The following is a 16,341-nucleotide window of genomic DNA, read 5'->3' as shown; positions in this document are numbered from 1 at the left end:
CTTGCGTTGGTGTAATGAGCATTTATAACTGGACAAAATGAAACACGTGTGATGTTATTTCAAACAGCTTGCATTAGTGTGGTAAGTTTTATAATGCTCACTACACCAATGCGAGATATAACTGGACACAGTGAAGCATGTCATAATTAAGCTTAAGTAATGTTTGGTCAAAATATTAATAATGTGGTGTTGGGAGTAGCTTGAGCACAAAGAAGAATGTATCGTTTCATTTCAAACATATCTTGAATAGGTGTAGTGAGCTTTTATAACCTTTCAAACGTTATGATAATTTTAGTGATCAGGATGCAAGAAACGGGATTTAGAATGTTGACAGAATTCACATTCACTTTCTCACCAACAACTTAAAAGTATGCATAAAAACTAATAATCAAGTCAGAAACAATGGTTCAGATTTATTTGCATTAATCAATATAATCGCATTAAAAAAACAATTGCAACAACCTTGTAATATGTACATAATAATATTGCGAATAACTTTGCAATATCATTGCATTACCATGGCAAAAACCCTCCAAGAACGTTGAAATCAGTATGGAACTTGTAAATGACATTGCAATACCATTAGAATAATACGGCAACCTTGACATAAGTCTGGAATAGCGTTGCAAATAAGCTCGCAACACCATTGCAATATCATTTTTGACATTGACACTCTAATTTAAACTCTTTAGACGGTTGTTGGAATGGTTTTGCCATGTTATTGCATTGATATTGTAGGGTTATTGGCAACTTTATCATGTCATTTATTTTTAGGTTCTTGGGATGTTGTTGCCAAGTTATTGCTATGAAATTGTCACTATGGCATTGTTTTGCCATGTTATTGCAATAATATTGGAAGGTCATTAGAACCGTTGGTTGATTTCAAGTTTCTTGGGAAGTTGTTGACATGATATTTAAATAAAATTGGAAGGTTATTTGAAACGTTGGTTCATTTCACGGTTCTTGGGATGTTTTTGACGTGATATTTAATAATAGTGGAAGGTTATTTTCAACACTATTAGGAGATTATTTCATGGTTCTTAAGATGGTTTCGCCATGTTATCGAAATGAAATTGCGCAGATAACAATGAAGGATGTATCATTTCATTTCAAACGTATCTTGAATAGGTGTGGTAAGTTATAAATGCTAACTACACTAAACAGGTCAGAATGAAGAATGTATAATGACATTTCAAACATAACTTGCGTTGGTGTAATGAGCATTTATAACTGGACAAAATGAAACACGTGTAATGTTATTTCAAACAGCTTGCATTAGTGTGGTAAGTTTTATAATGCTCACTACACCAATGCGAGATATAACTGGACACAGTGAAGCATGTCATAATTAAGCTTAAGTAATGTTAGGTCAAAATATTAATAATGTGGTGTTGGGAGTAGCTTGAGCACAATGAAGAATGTATCGTTTCATTTCAAACATATCTTGACTAGGTGTAGTGAGCTTTTATAACCTTTCAAACGTTATGATAATTTTAGTGATCAGGATGCAAGAAACGGGATTTAGAATGTTGACAGAATTCGCATTCACTTTCTCACCAACAACATAAAAGTATGCATAAAAACTAATAATCAAGTCAGAAACAATGGTTCAGATTTATTTGCATTAATCAATATAATCGCATTAAAAAAACAATTGCAACAACCTTGTAATATGTACATAATAATATTGCGAATAACTTTGCAATATCATTGCATTACCATGGCAAAAACCCTCCAAGAACGTTGAAATCAGTATGGAACTTGTAAATGACATTGCAATACCATTACAATAATACGGCAACCTTGACATACGTGTGGAATAGCGTTGCAAATAACCTCGCAACACCATTGCAATATCATTTTTGACATTGACACTCTAATTTAAACTCTTTAGACGGTTGTTGGAATGGTTTTGCCATGTTATTGCATTGATATTGTAGGGTTATTGGCAACTTTATCATGTCATTTATTTTTAGGTTCTTGGGATGTTGTTGCCAAGTTATTGCTATGAAATTGTCACTATGGCATTGTTTTGCCATGTTATTGCAATAATATTGGAAGGTCATTAGAACCGTTGGTTGATTTCAAGTTTCTTGGGAAGTTGTTGACATGATATTTAAATAAAATTGGAAGGTTATTTGAAACGTTGGTTCATTTCACGGTTCTTGGGATGTTTTTGACGTGATATTTAATAATAGTGGAAGGTTATTTTCAACACTATTAGGAGATTATTTCATGGTTCTTAAGATGGTTTCGCCATGTTATCGAAATGAAATTGCGCAGATAACAATGAAGGATGTATCATTTCATTTCAAACGTATCTTGAATAGGTGTGGTAAGTTATAAATGCTAACTACACTAAACAGGTCAGAATGAAGAATGTATAATGACATTTCAAACATAACTTGCGTTGGTGTAATGAGCATTTATAACTGGACAAAATGAAACACGTGTGATGTTATTTCAAACAGCTTGCATTAGTGTGGTAAGTTTTATAATGCTCACTACACCAATGCGAGATATAACTGGACACAGTGAAGCATGTCATAATTAAGCTTAAGTAATGTTTGGTCAAAATATTAATAATGTGGTGTTGGGAGTAGCTTGAGCACAAAGAAGAATGTATCGTTTCATTTCAAACATATCTTGAATAGGTGTAGTGAGCTTTTATAACCTTTCAAACGTTATGATAATTTTAGTGATCAGGATGCAAGAAACGGGATTTAGAATGTTGACAGAATTCGCATTCACTTTCTCACCAACAACTTAAAAGTATGCATAAAAACTAATAATCAAGTCAGAAACAATGGTTCAGATTTATTTGCATTAATCAATATAATCGCATTAAAAAAACAATTGTAACAACCTTGTAATATGTACATAATAATATTGCGAATAACTTTGCAATATCATTGCATTACCATGGCAAAAACCCTCCAAGAACGTTGAAATCAGTATGGAACTTGTAAATGACATTGCAATACCATTACAATAATACGGCAACCTTGACATAAGTGTGGAATAGCGTTGCAAATAACCTCGCAACACCATTGCAATATCATTTTTGACATTGACACTCTAATTTAAACTCTTTAGACGGTTGTTGGAATGGTTTTGCCATGTTATTGCATTGATATTGTAGGGTTATTGGCAACTTTATCATGTCATTTATTTTTAGGTTCTTGGGATGTTGTTGCCAAGTTATTGCTATGAAATTGTCACTATGGCATTGTTTTGCCATGTTATTGCAATAATATTGGAAGGTCATTAGAACCGTTGGTTGATTTCAAGTTTCTTGGGAAGTTGTTGACATGATATTTAAATAAAATTGGAAGGTTATTTGAAACGTTGGTTCATTTCACGGTTCTTGGGATGTTTTTGACGTGATATTTAATAATAGTGGAAGGTTATTTTCAACACTATTAGGAGATTATTTCATGGTTCTTAAGATGGTTTCGCCATGTTATCGAAATGAAATTGCGCAGATAACAATGAAGGATGTATCATTTCATTTCAAACGTATCTTGAATAGGTGTGGTAAGTTATAAATGCTAACTACACTAAACAGGTCAGAATGAAGAATGTATAATGACATTTCAAACATAACTTGCGTTGGTGTAATGAGCATTTATAACTGGACAAAATGAAACACGTGTAATGTTATTTCAAACAGCTTGCATTAGTGTGGTAAGTTTTATAATGCTCACTACACCAATGCGAGATATAACTGGACACAGTGAAGCATGTCATAATTAAGCTTAAGTAATGTTAGGTCAAAATATTAATAATGTGGTGTTGGGAGTAGCTTGAGCACAATGAAGAATGTATCGTTTCATTTCAAACATATCTTGACTAGGTGTAGTGAGCTTTTATAACCTTTCAAACGTTATGATAATTTTAGTGATCAGGATGCAAGAAACGGGATTTAGAATGTTGACAGAATTCGCATTCACTTTCTCACCAACAACATAAAAGTATGCATAAAAACTAATAATCAAGTCAGAAACAATGGTTCAGATTTATTTGCATTAATCAATATAATCGCATTAAAAAAACAATTGCAACAACCTTGTAATATGTACATAATAATATTGCGAATAACTTTGCAATATCATTGCATTACCATGGCAAAAACCCTCCAAGAACGTTGAAATCAGTATGGAACTTGTAAATGACATTGCAATACCATTACAATAATACGGCAACCTTGACATACGTGTGGAATAGCGTTGCAAATAACCTCGCAACACCATTGCAATATCATTTTTGACATTGACACTCTAATTTAAACTCTTTAGACGGTTGTTGGAATGGTTTTGCCATGTTATTGCATTGATATTGTAGGGTTATTGGCAACTTTATCATGTCATTTATTTTTAGGTTCTTGGGATGTTGTTGCCAAGTTATTGCTATGAAATTGTCACTATGGCATTGTTTTGCCATGTTATTGCAATAATATTGGAAGGTCATTAGAACCGTTGGTAGTAGTTATTATCATGAACTATCTGTCAAAATAAGCCCCGCCCCCTGAAACGTCATAAATCACGTCATAACCACGCCTCCTTTTTATGCAAATTAGCCACGTGGTTGTCGCCACGTGTTGTTTGTTATTGTTATTGTTTTGTGAGTCATGTGACAGTCATGTGACTGGTGTCAAACCCCTGGGCGGCCATATTGGATGTAAAGTCATGTGACAGTCATGTGTCTGGTGTCAAACAATGCCACGCCCCCTTGGCATCCATATTGGATGTAGTGTCATGTGACAGTCATGTGCCTGATGTCAAACCCCTGGGCGGCCATATTGGCCCCCAAACCCCCATGTGTGTTTTGTGGATAATGGGGGCTCAGATAAACTTTGTAAGAGTTGTATATGTTTAGTGGTAAATGGGGCTAAATACAAAAAAAAGAAAATGGAGTTGCCGGAACCCGGATTCGAACCAGGGATCTTTAGATTTTCAATCTAACGCTCTCCCAACTGAGCTATTTCGGCTGCAGGGCTTCAATGGTATGCAATGCATCCTACTTTGTAGGGGTGGTGTTTTGTCCGGGCATGTCTCTGAGTGTGTTGTTTGAGACCCCTTTCATGTCGGGGGTCTGCCTACTACCTACATACACTAGTGCTGATAACATTGTAAAAGACCTGTTTATGAGTAGTGACGTCTGTATGCAGACACCTGGTTATCTATAAACCCTTTTGTAGTGGGTGTGTTTTGCCCCGGCGTGTCTCTAGGATTGAGATTATAAAAGCTGTGGGTGATGTATAGCTATCATTGTTAGCAGTGATTTTGAACAGAACTTACCATGGCTGACATGATTGAATCGGCAAAATCAAAGAGACGGATTACACTCACCCCTGTTAGCGCTAAGCTATCGAATCCTGAAATGACTTATGCACCGCAAAGGAGGAGACCTGAAACTTTTGTTAATTTTCTGAGTAAACCTAATGATGGCGTGGAATACCAATGGTTGTTGAACGATGGGCGCATCGGAGGCTATGTTTTTGACAAGGAAGATCGCAGTGTGAAGCTATACGCATTGACATCTCCGGATTTGGCGTTTTCAGACGACATGGCGCACATTTCATTTTGTGATGCAGATTGGGTGATGTTTAGGGACTCTTGGAAGGATATTGTACAGCCTGCTATGGACAGTCGCTACACAGCATCATGGAATAGTCCAGCCTATGTCAAGTCTTACCACATGTATGCTAACTGTCCACAGGATTTCATTCGCCTGTCTAGCAGTGCATACAGAAGACCTACATATTATAATGAAAAAGATTTGAATGAATTCGCATATACACCTAAAGTGGAGTATCTTTGGAAAGACCGGCATGTTCTTAGTGATGTTTTCAAAAAGGTTGATAGATTGTTCAAATGGAGTGCTGGTTTGGAAAGATACCAGGGCGTCAAGGCATGTCTCTTCCAGACGTGCCAAGATGATCTGGAACTGGCCAACCATTGTGAAGAAGCCGCTCCGGAATCAGCGCCCCCTCGTTCATGAAGCTTAAAAAGAGGTTTTCATACGAAGGGTTCCTTTACTCTCAGAGCTGTTGTGAAGATCATACAATGTCTCTATATGTGGATGAAGTTGAAATGACTGAAGCGCATGTTTGGCCTGATGGTGTGGATCAAAGTTCAAGAAGTATGTTTTATCAAGAGGAATCAGTAATTGAACAAGAAATGATACATTATGACATGGATTACTTGTGTGAGAGATTTGCGATGCTAACTTTGACGGATGATAAAGAGGATGTTAGAGAATGCCATCTTGTGGATGATGACGCCCCTGCGGGTGTACCTCCTACCGGTAACAAAAACGACTCTGAAGATAAAGGAGAGGTCACACATGATTGGGTAGCGGAGAAGTCGCCGCCCTCCAGACTACACCCCTTGAATGGTTAGTGGTTGTATACGATCACACCAGCCGGATCATCGAGACGTTCAGAACTGTCGTGATGCCTTCAACAGATGTTAAGATGACTGATGCGTGTGTATACTTTCAAAATACCTGCGGTGGGGTGGGCATGATAGATTGTTCAGAAGACTTAGAGATTGGTGTGTCATTAAACCCTGTATCATCAGCAGATGGAACCGGGACTTCTAAAGCTACTGGTGAAGACCTTGTTGGTTGTTTGGCAGAGCTACCTCTTGGACTTATCAAGGCCTGTGTGTGTATTACACTGCAACACATCATCACGCAGAAGTTACAGGGGGACTGTTTTGGATGTCAAGTAAACCACCCCAGCCAGATTCAACATTCTTGCCTCTTTGAACCAGATGCGTACTACTTCCAAACAAATGTTGAGGATATAAAACATCGGCTATACAAAAGACCTCTACTGCAAAGCGTGAATCATCTATTGGGACATTACGGCTATCAGACCCATCCCCAAAAAATTTGGGGGTCTGTAGAAGCTATCGTCTACGAATTAACAGGGGAACCATACATCTGTGGGTATTTACACACTTTCAAGGAAAATCACATACAGGATTGTGATACAAACATTATTCTTGAAACTCTGACATATTGGGACAATTAACGGTAATGGGGAATTGGTGCTGTGGTTCAGGCCCACCAAAAGAGCGTGTGAAATATGAGCTAACAGCCTTACTGTGTAATGTCATAGCAGACGAATCTACATGTTATGCAACTGATATTGCTGTACCTTACCATCATTTTAAAGCCTTAAAAAATCAAATGACGCTTGCTAGATCATTGTCTGAAGAATGGTCCGATCTACTGAATATGGGATCCTCCGTTAACAAGGTGTATCATGTAACAGTGCATGAAATTTTAGAGAACATGTGTATGATTCGGCAAGGGTTTTTCAAGATAGGGCATATCATAGCTCTTTGTACATATGTAACTGATGTATGTGTCATCAAACAAAGTAAGAATGAGTCTGTGGATGTCTATGAGGTTGTGAATAGCCTAGTGGAATTTCTGGTTGCTAAGGACTTTGATGTGTGTGTTAAATTTTTAAACTACCTTGATTCTCTACCCATGATGGATATGTAAGCCTGCTTGTCAAATAAAAGATTGTGAATGCACATCATGGTCTGTCATTAGTTGTATGGAGGGAGTCATGGAGGAGGTTCTAAATACAATCTACTACACACCTTCAAGTGAGGGTTCATATGGGGGTATAAGTAGATTAAAAGAAGCTGCCTTTAAAAAAACAGGGGTACATCTGTCCGATAAGGATGTTGCTGAATGGTTATCAGGGGAGGATGCGTACACGCTTCATAAACCTATGCGTGTCAACTACAAAAGGAATAGGGTGATTGTGTATGGTATCAACAGGCAATTTCAAGCGGATCTGGTTGACATGTCCATATACTCCAGGGAGAATGACCATGCTAAATATATGCTGACGTGTATAGATATCTTTAGCAAATATGCATGGGTGCGTATTTTAAAAAACAAATCAGGGATGGCGGTTGCCTCTGCTTTTGAATCAATCATAGAAGAGGGTCGTATACCCCAGAAGTTGCAAACTGACCGTGGGAAAGAATTTTTTAACCAGCATTTCCAGAGGATCGTGAATAAAAACAACATTCATAATTTCGCCACTGGGAGTGAATTAAAAGCTAGTGTCGTGGAGCGATTCAACAGAACTATTAAATCAAGAATGTGGCGTTATCTAACAGCCGCCAACTCTAAACGCTACTGTGACGTCTTACCTGATATGGTATCATCTTATAATAACAGTTACCATCGTAGTATCAAAATGAGACCTGTGGATGTGACAAAAGAAAATGAAAATGTGGTCTTTAAAAACCTGTATGGTGTAAAGACGGGAGCTGCCAAAAAATCTGTGTTCAAATACAAAATAGGAGAGCTTGTTAGAGTATCTAAGGTCAGAGGTGCATTCACAAAGGGGTATGAGGAAAACTACACACGTGAGTTTTTCACCATAGCAGAGTGTGTACATCGAAACCCTCCTGTTTACAGGTTGAAAGACTATGATGGAGACATGTTAGAAGGTACCTTTTATGAAGAGGAGTTGCAGAAAATCCTCATAAACAGGGATAAGGCCTTCAAAGTGGAAAAGATTTTGGAAAGCAAAAGAGTAGGTAGGACGCGTATGGTATTGGTAAAATGGTTAGGTTGGCCATCAAAATTTAACTCGTGGGTCCCCGCAAAAGATGTGGTTGATGCTTAAAAAATGTCTTAAATCACAACACAACATACATATCCTTATTCACACCGGCGACATCATGGAGGACGAAGGGTTTTATGTGACTTTACCAAGCAATGCGTGCCGCGATATTTATCCTGACAATAGAATATCCAGCTACAGAACTAAACTGGCAAAAACACTAACACTAAGGGGGGCTTGGGAGGTCGCTTTAATTGAGTTCATGTACCCCAAAACATGGGTTCCATTTCACAAAAAACATTCAAAATTCACAATTACCGATACAGCTACTAACATCCTTATTGTTGGTGAACTTCGTGAAGCTTTCTACAATAGCATTGCTGATATCATAGCAGAAATCAATAGTGTCGGGTCTCATATACAGTTTACCTATGATGAACTACTTCACAAAGTCCGTGTGACATCATCCGAAAGTGATGTTTCGCTAACATTCCGAGGGAAGCTAGCCAGGATTCTAGGTTTTGAAGATATGATTCCATTCGCGGTACCCCCCGGGAGCGTCGGTAGATACGCCCCCCACATTGCTGATTTGTATGGCGGGGAATATACATTGTTTGTCTATACAGACATTATAGACCACCAAGTTGTAGGTGACTATTATGTACCACTCCTGCGATGTGTAGAAATAACGGGGGAGACCAAAAATATAGTCACAATCGGCTACGACAAACCACACTACGCACGTGTGTCTAAATCACACATTGACGACATTACCATAGAGGTGAAAAGTGATCAAAACCACAACGTGTCATTCAAGTACGGCAAAGTGCTTACAAAACTCCATTTCAGACCGGTAAAACAACTTCCAAGAATTTAAAAATGAAAGAATTTAATCCCTACGCGGACCCACATCGTTATGTTACATATTATCAAAACCAGGCGGGTGGCCATATTGACGGGTTCGCTGGGGGCCCTGTCATGTATGGTGGATTCGGCTTGGGATCGCTCCTAAAAGGTCTGTACAGAATGGCTATGCCTCTATTGCGTAGGGGTATTGGAATCGCTAAACCGCATTTAAAAGCGGCAGCTAAAAATATCGTCAGTGATGTGGTGAGCAACGTCATGCAAGCCCACAACAGTCAAGAGGGGTCGGGGGTGTTAGTAATGCAACGTAGACACATGAAACGACCGCCAGGTGTGAGAAGAGGAAGATACACAAAGAAAAACAATGTAAAGGCTAAGAAAAGATCAGTGTCGAAAAGGAAGGCTCAGAGTAAACACCGGGGGAGTAGACCTGCTAAAAAGAGGCGTAAATCCATATTCTAACCATGGCTCTGATACACGGCATGTCGGCGGAGTGTGTCAAATCTGAGTTGGATCTTTTTACAGTGCCTATGACTCAAACGGCTATAGAGAAAAACACCTATGTTGAGATACCTCCCATATCAGCTCTGTCAGACACAGGACCCCTGGAGTTTTTTGTCGCGGGAAATGGTCAAGACTATATTGATTTGAATAATTCGCTATTGTATACAAGGTTAAAAATCACCTTACCCAACGGGGCGGACCTACCAGCGGGGGCGCCTGTGGGTTTGATAAACTACCCTGGCGGCTCAATCTTCTCTCAGGTCGACATAACACTGGGGGATCGGCTCATATCGCAGAGCTCAAACACCTATCCATACCGCTGTATTATAGATTGTCTATTGAATTATGACCGTGAGGCCCTGGAGACCATTTTCTCTGCGGGGCTGTTTTACAAAGATACAGCAGGCCATATGGATGTCGGGGATCCTGGAGGGGCCAACGAAGGTCTCACAAAGAGAGCTGCATTTTCTGAATCGAGTAATGTTGTAGAATTGTTAGCTCCAATCCACAGCGACATATTTTTTCAAGAAAAATTGATGTTAAACGGAATTGATATCAAAATAAGACTAACTAGAGCGAAGGATGAATTCTGTTTAATGCGCAGTGATGCTGTAGCATACAAAATCAACATTCTTTCAGCAAGTCTTTTTGTGAAGAAAGTTTCTGTATCTCCGGCTGTGAGACTGGGTCATGCGCAAGCATTGCAGTCCACCACTGCTAAATACCCTATTGATAGAGTATGTCTAAAAAATTTCTCAATACCCGCTGGTACGCGGGTGGCTAATCAGGAAAACCTATTTCTGGGGGCGTTACCAAAATCCATCATATTAGCAATGGTCGATAATGATGCCCATACTGGTTCATACACAAAAAATCCTTATGCGTTTAAACATTATGATCTGGAATTCCTAGCCGTTTATGTAGATGGACAACAATACCCGTCTAAGCCGCTACAGCCGAAATTTAATGAAGCGTCTGCCGTACGGGAGTTTTACCAATTGGTGTTATCCACAGGAAGACATCTGAAAAACAAAGCACTGGTCATAAATCGTCAGGATTACTTGTCCGGTTACAGTATTTTTGCTTTTAATTTAACGCCTGACGAGGAGTGTGGCCAGCATCTGTCATTAATAAAGTCAGGCAATATCCGTTTGGAAGTTCGGTTCAGACAACCGTTGCCGAATACAATAAATTTGATTGTGTATGCGGTATTTGACAGTATAATTGAGGTGTCTAATCGAAGACAGATTTTGATGGACTACTACTGAAAGATCATGAATACTGTTGAATTATTGACTATTATGGATAATATATCCAAAAATACACATTTTCTAGGGGTATTGGCTTGTGATCAACTACCTAAAACACCCGTGTATCATTTACCAGCCTCTGTGATAATTAATACACATAATTCAGACCAACCTGGTGAACACTGGTTAGCTACGTACATAACTGAAGAAGGTGATGTGTGTTTCTTCGACAGCTTCGGGAACCGTCCAGACAGTGATATATTTCCTCCAAGCATATACACATTTCTGAAAAACATGGGTAAACGTCTGCTATATTCAAACCAGCAGGTGCAAGACTTTACGTCTATCACATGTGGTCAACATTGTGTTTTCTTTCTGTATCATATGTTGAGAGGGCTAGGCTATGAAGATGTGATGCTTAAATATTCTGAAAATTTAAATAGAAATGATAATATGGTGTCATTAATTGTGAAAAAATTACAAGGTTGTAAATGCATGTGTAATATATTCACATGTGTGCAGCATGCACAGATCAATGATAAGTATCTAAAAAAGTGTTGAAAAGGCTTCATAATAAATAAACATGTCAAATGACATTTCAGAGTTGGGTGTTTTTATTGAAAAACAAAAGGATAGAAATACACACATTATAAGTCATACATGTATCAAAAGTCATACAACCTTATAAAACATTATAAACATAAGAAAAACAAAGCAGAAAAATTACAATTTACAAAATATTACAACATCTGTGAACATTAGACATAAGCAATGCATAGTAATCATTACAAGATTTTCTAAAATTCAAGCCATGCTGTTGCATCTAATTGAGGTGTTGAAAAACCAGGGGATTCTGATACCGCTCTAACTGGTGTATGAGTAGGTGTACTATTTCTTTTCAGTGCTGTGATTGAATCTTTAACTAGTCTATTTGGTATTGTAGAAAGAGGGATGTTTAGCATAGCAATAGCCCTCAGAAATTCATGCCATCCTTGAGGTCGCCTGCGATGGCTCACAGCTTGTGGCCCGGTGATACTTTTTACCAGATCAAACACATGCGTACCTGGAATGGTTGTGCCGTTAAAAACAAAAGACCCAGAATCGTCCCACGATGCTATGCCTTGAGAGTTGTACATCTTTGCTAATATATACTCGGCATTCCTTTTGCTTCTCAGGGGTACATTTTTTAAAACCTCAGAGGCTACCTGATTGTTCTCAAAAGTGGGGGGCGCAGCCTGTACTGCTAAACTCTGTGACACATCATCGGATGATGACTGCAGTGGTAAACTCAGTGTCAGTGTGTTCGTCTCAAGGTCCCCCTGTTTAACCAGGGCCAAATATCTCTGTAATAATGACGTATAATGCAGGGCCTTCTCATGAGGGGTCAGGTGTGTTTTACTCAAAACATTTTTCATAGCTACTTCCAACTCGTTTTCAACAGACTGGCGCAGTGGGGTAGTTACGACATCATTTTTTAAACGGTCCAATTGTCTTTGTGGTATCAGATACATTTTCTCAGCGTACTCCATTACTTCTAACTCTGTCTTGATGTAAACAGACTGGTTATGAACGGCAGAGCAACACTCAAGAGGGGCAGGAGAAATCCACCTTTCTGGTTAATAGTGCGTCTCTTTGTGCGTAGGCCAATTTTCTTGTCAGCCAGTAACTTTATCAAAATCTTATTTTTACGTAGTTTTTTATATTGTATAGCTGTTAAGGGTATAGTACCACGAAGAATATTCAGTGTCACCTCGCAGAGAGCTAAGATTAACTCATCTGACGCAGAATGTAAAATGACACGTCTCTGGGGCGGTTTAGCTTTAAGTAAACGCCTCAAAAGAGGCAAATTTCTACCGATTCTCTCAGACATATCGGTGTCTCAGTTTGTTTTCTTCGGCACATAGACAGCCTGATGCTCCAAAAGCAAATCTGTTCTGAGGCGGTACAAATCTGGGGTTTTTGGTTTATAGTCAATCAACAAATATCCGTAGGGTTTCTCAGTGGCATTTTTAAAAGATTCAAGAAAGAATTTTGTGTTACCGGGGTACATCTGTCTCGCTAATACACTGATTTGGTTGTTATCTCTAGGGTTTTTGAAAACAATTAGATAATTAGTGTTCAAACTGATTGTTCTGCTAGATTTCCCCTGAAAGAACAGATTCTGAACCATGTAAATGGCACTAAGATTACGATGATGTACATACTGTGTGAACACCTTCTCTATTTCTGTATTATTGCTGGCATCTTTCATCACATCATCAATAATTAGCAGGTTAGTTTTTGATATGGGTAATAACTCATCATCATCTAGAGCGTTAGGTATTCCTTGAATAAATTTGACATCTCTCAGCTTTAACAATTCGTCATAAAGTGGTTGCCAACAATCATAAATATACACTATATTTTCAATTGCATCACTAATAAGGGTGTCGATATTGGCTATCAACTGTTTTACAAAAAATGTCTTGCCAGAATTAGAAGGCCCGCTTATCACACAAGAAAATGGATGCTGTAGTCTGAAATCGTATACAGGGGCCTCTTTTAAGCCAGTGTTATATTTATCCATGATAGACATATACCCCTTAGTATCCGTATGGCCTAGTTGTGTAGTCGGGTAGTAGCACCCTCTTGTTGTAAACAACCCTGAACCTCTTCTCACCAGTTTTGTTTTTTAGAATGAGATGTTTCTTGTTACGCACAATATTATCAGTTCGAGCCCGTATGCGTCGTGTACTATCTCTGTCAGTCACATAATGATCAACAAGGCCAATGAGGGTGTCCAATCTGATCAGTTTTGAATTCTCTGCATCTCCTTTATCTTCAGAGTCGTTTTTGTTACCGGTAGGAGGTACACCCGCAGGGGCGTCATCATCCACAAGATGGCATTCTCTAACATCCTCTTTATCATCCGTCAAAGTTAGCATCGCAAATCTCTCACACAAGTAATCCATGTCATAATGTATCATTTCTTGTTCAATTACTGATTCCTCTTGATAAAACATACTTCTTGAACTTTGATCCACACCATCAGGCCAAACATGCGCTTCAGTCATTTCAACTTCATCCACATATAGAGACATTGTATGATCTTCACAACAGCTCTGAGAGTAAAGGAACCCTTCGTATGAAAACCTCTTTTTAAGCTTCATGAACGAGGGGGCGCTGATTCCGGAGCGGCTTCTTCACAATGGTTGGCCAGTTCCAGATCATCTTGGCATGTCTGGAAGAGACATGCCTTGACGCCCTGGTATCTTTCCAAACCAGCACTCCATTTGAACAATCTATCAACCTTTTTGAAAACATCACTAAGAACATGCCGGTCTTTCCAAAGATACTCCACTTTAGGTGTATATGCGAATTCATTCAAATCTTTTTCATTATAATATGTAGGTCTTCTGTATGCACTGCTAGACAGGCGAATGAAATCCTGTGGACAGTTAGCATACATGTGGTAAGACTTGACATAGGCTGGACTATTCCATGATGCTGTGTAGCGACTGTCCATAGCAGGCTGTACAATATCCTTCCAAGAGTCCCTAAACATCACCCAATCTGCATCACAAAATGAAATGTGCGCCATGTCGTCTGAAAACGCCAAATCCGGAGATGTCAATGCGTATAGCTTCAAACTGCGATCTTCCTTGTCAAAAACATAGCCTCCGATGCGCCCATCGTTCAACAACCATTGGTATTCCACGCCATCATTAGGTTTACTCAGAAAATTAACAAAAGTTTCAGGTCTCCTCCTTTGCGGTGCATAAGTCATTTCAGGATTCGATAGCTTAGCGCTAACAGGGGTGAGTGTAATCCGTCTCTTTGATTTTGCCGATTCAATCATGTCAGCCATGGTAAGTTCTGTTCAAAATCACTGCTAACAATGATAGCTATACATCACCCACAGCTTTTATAATCTCAATCCTAGAGACACGCCGGGGCAAAACACACCCACTACAAAAGGGTTTATAGATAACCAGGTGTCTGCATACAGACGTCACTACTCATAAACAGGTCTTTTACAATGTTATCAGCACTAGTGTACGTAGGTAGTAGGCAGACCCCCGACATGAAAGGGGTCTCAAACAACACACTCAGAGACATGCCCGGACAAAACACCACCCCTACAAAGTAGGATGCATTGCATACCATTGAAGCCCTGCAGCCGAAATAGCTCAGTTGGGAGAGCGTTAGATTGAAAATCTAAAGATCCCTGGTTCGAATCCGGGTTCCGGCAACTCCATTTTCTTTTTTTTGTATTTAGCCCCATTTACCACTAAACATATACAACTCTTACAAAGTTTATCTGAGCCCCCATTATCCACAAAACACACATGGGGGTTTGGGGGCCAATATGGCCGCCCAGGGGTTTGACATCAGGCACATGACTGTCACATGACACTACATCCAATATGGATGCCAAGGGGGCGTGGCATTGTTTGACACCAGACACATGACTGTCACATGACTTTACATCCAATATGGCCGCCCAGGGGTTTGACACCAGTCACATGACTGTCACATGACTCACAAAACAATAACAATAACAAACAACACGTGGCGACAACCACGTGGCTAATTTGCATAAAAAGGAGGCGTGGTTATGACGTGATTTATGACGTTTCAGGGGGCGGGGCTTATTTTGACAGATAGTTCATGATAATAACTACTGTTGGTTGATTTCAAGTTTCTTGGGAAGTTGTTGACATGATATTTAAATAAAATTGGAAGGTTATTTGAAACGTTGGTTCATTTCACGGTTCTTGGGATGTTTTTGACGTGATATTTAATAATAGTGGAAGGTTATTTTCAACACTATTAGGAGATTATTTCATGGTTCTTAAGATGGTTTCGCCATGTTATCGAAATGAAATTGCGCAGATAACAATGAAGGATGTATCGTTTCATTTCAAACGTATCTTGAATAGGTGTGGTAAGTTATAAATGCTAACTACACTAAACAGGTCAGGATGAAGAATGTATAATGACATTTCAAACATAACTTGCGTTGGTGTAATGAGCATTTATAACTGGACAAAATGAAACACGTGTAATGTTATTTCAAACAGCTTGCATTAGTGTGGTAAGTTTTATAATGCTCACTACACCAATGCAAGATATAAC

At 38.9% G+C, this 16,341-nt stretch overlaps 2 non-coding genes across 2 annotated transcripts; one reads left to right on the top strand and one right to left on the bottom strand.

Moving 5' to 3' along the window:
- Positions 1-4,917: 4,917 nt before the first annotated feature.
- trnaf-gaa lies at positions 4,918-4,990 on the bottom strand. The gene has a single exon. It is a non-coding gene; the product is annotated as a tRNA-Phe (tRNA).
- Positions 4,991-15,381: 10,391 nt separating this feature from the next.
- On the top strand, positions 15,382-15,454 carry trnaf-gaa. The gene has a single exon. It is a non-coding gene; the product is annotated as a tRNA-Phe (tRNA).
- Positions 15,455-16,341: the final 887 nt, after the last annotated feature.

Source organism: Alosa sapidissima, chromosome 2 (genome assembly GCF_018492685.1).
Source record: "Alosa sapidissima isolate fAloSap1 chromosome 2, fAloSap1.pri, whole genome shotgun sequence".
Lineage (NCBI taxonomy): Eukaryota > Metazoa > Chordata > Actinopteri > Clupeiformes > Clupeidae > Alosa > Alosa sapidissima.
The sequence above is the reverse complement of the archived record's forward strand: the minus strand, read 5'-3'. Positions and strand labels throughout refer to the sequence as shown.